Source organism: Penaeus japonicus, unplaced genomic scaffold (assembly GCF_977035675.1).
Source record: "Penaeus japonicus unplaced genomic scaffold, GWHDUDI00000001_assembly GWHDUDI00000010, whole genome shotgun sequence".
In the NCBI taxonomy this organism is placed as follows: Eukaryota; Metazoa; Arthropoda; class Malacostraca; order Decapoda; family Penaeidae; genus Penaeus; species Penaeus japonicus.
The window spans coordinates 32,714,658-32,717,157 of NW_028234412.1; positions in this window are offsets into that span (position 1 = coordinate 32,714,658).

Below are 2,500 nucleotides of genomic sequence, written 5' to 3' on the forward strand. Positions count from 1 at the left end.
AACGATGGTAATGATAATACCAGTAATAATCATCATAACGAGGACGATGATGGTGGTGATGATGATAATGGTAATGATAATGGAGATGATGAAGTGATGACGATATAACAATAAAAGTAACGGCAATGAAAGCAATGATAATGTTAATAATGATTACAATGATTATGATGGTAATAGTGTTGATAATATCCAAAATAATGATAACAATATAGCTAAAAATAACAACAAAAAATATTATATTGATAATAACAGCAACAACATAAGCAATGATAGGAAACATCATCAGCGTCATGACAGCAGCATCATTATAACAACAAAGAAACAAAGATTTTCGCAAAGCCTTCACGTGAAGCCTCTCGGCAGCGTCTCTGTCATGTTCGTGTATCTTAAGTTCTTTACACAGGGAGTTCACTTAAGGGTTATGGTACCTTCGGTAAGTTGGCATTGGCGTAATGTAAAGTTCGTTGTATTTAGGGCGAAGTTAATTGAGGGAATTAGACTGATTTGGGATTTGAACGAAAGGTTGTTGTTTCATAGGGATATTCGCTTAGTGAAATGCACTGTGGAAGGGATTTTCGGTTAAGGAAATGTTTTTTGAAATCTTGAATGAAAAGATCTCTCTTGTGGTGATAAGGGTAGTGATGGTAATGGTGAAACTCATAAGAGTTATGATATTGGTGTTTTTGATAATAGTGATGTTAATAGGAATGAAATTGATTATGATGAAAGCATTTGGGACAATATGATATGGAAATCATTTATCATTACTGATAATGAGGGTGATGATGTTGATGGTAATGATGATAATTACCATTATGATGTTAATAATACTGTTTATGCAATCCAATGGGCATACCCAATGATGGGTATGCCCTCTGCAATAACAATCGACGATCTTATCATCATAACAGTAACCACAACAATAAACAATGGTGGTAGATGTCAGCCTCCCAAAAGCAACCAGAAAGGTTGCAACTCAAACTTTCCGAACGCCCTCTCACCCAACTTCCATCGCCGCTGAAACTTCCCAGCCGGAATGAAGACTTTCAGCTCAGACGCAATTGCAAAGTTGCCTCAAAAGACGCTGCCTCCGAGAAAGCCCCAGACGCTGCAGCCGGGGAAGAGCCAGGCGGAAGGACCGAGTTTGGCAAAGAGGTTTGTGTTCATGGGCGGGCTGAGGCGCCTCCCTGGCCGGGCTATATTTGGCCGAGAAAGGAAGCGGGATGAAATGGGTAGATAGAAGTGTGAATAAGCAAAGGAATGAATGGAGAAGGAGAGAAGGTGAAAATGATAACTGAATTGAACGGAGATTAATACAGAAACAGAGAAATACGATAGTCATAAAAGAATAATCAAATGGACAGAGAAAGATAAATAACCCTGAAAATGAAAAGATAAGTAGACGAATAGTAATTGCTAGATGAAAGATGAATATATGAGAAATAAAAGAGAATTAATAACTGATTGAATAAGAGATAACAAAGACGAGAAGAACATGAACTTCCTTCATGCAATCAGTGTAACTAAAAATCTTAAAGTAAACAATTCACCCATCCATTTTCTCCACGATGTCTATCAGCTCATAACAGGAATGTCTATAATTCATTACTGTGAGAAAATACGAGAACCTTACAGCCAATGAGTGGATAGAGCCTCTCCTCCTTAGTCCTACGTATACATCGAGGCATATTTTCTTGACAATGATTGATGTAAACAGTAGTGTATTGCATAAAAGTAGAACGTGGCAGTCATGTGCAACAGTTCTGCTAAATCTCCCCAAAGGTGAATATAAAATGATGATTAATCATCATCATTATCGTTACCATTATTTCTTTTATAAGTATCATTATTTCTGTTATCATATTTATCATCATTATTCCTTTTATCAGTATTATCGTCATCATTGTCCTCATTATCATTATTATGATCATCATTCTTATCACTATCATTACGATAATAATCGTCATTATCATCATCATCTTTACTACCTTATCATTATCACTGTTATCATTATTACTTCTAATATTATTATCATTATCATCTTTAATATCATTATAGCTATCATTATCATCAGTATTCTTTATTACTTTATCACTGTTGTCATTATTACTTCTAATACTATTATCATTATCATTCTTAATATTATTATAGCTATCATTATCATCAATATCCTTTATTACTATTAAGATAATAACTAATTGTCATAAAACTAATAATGATAAAAAAGAATAAGGGTGATGAGAAGGACGATAGCAATATTAACTATCCTTATGGTTATAGTTAATACTTTTTATTTTATTTTTACCTTTTTAATTCATTTCTTATTTCATCTTATCTTATCTTATTTTATTTCATTCTATCTTATTTTTATTTTAAATTCTTATTGTTATAGTCATTAATATTACTATTATTTCGATTTGTATCCTTGTCATTGTTATTATATATTAATATCCTTATTATTGTCATTATCATTATCAGAATAACTATCAATACTGTTGTT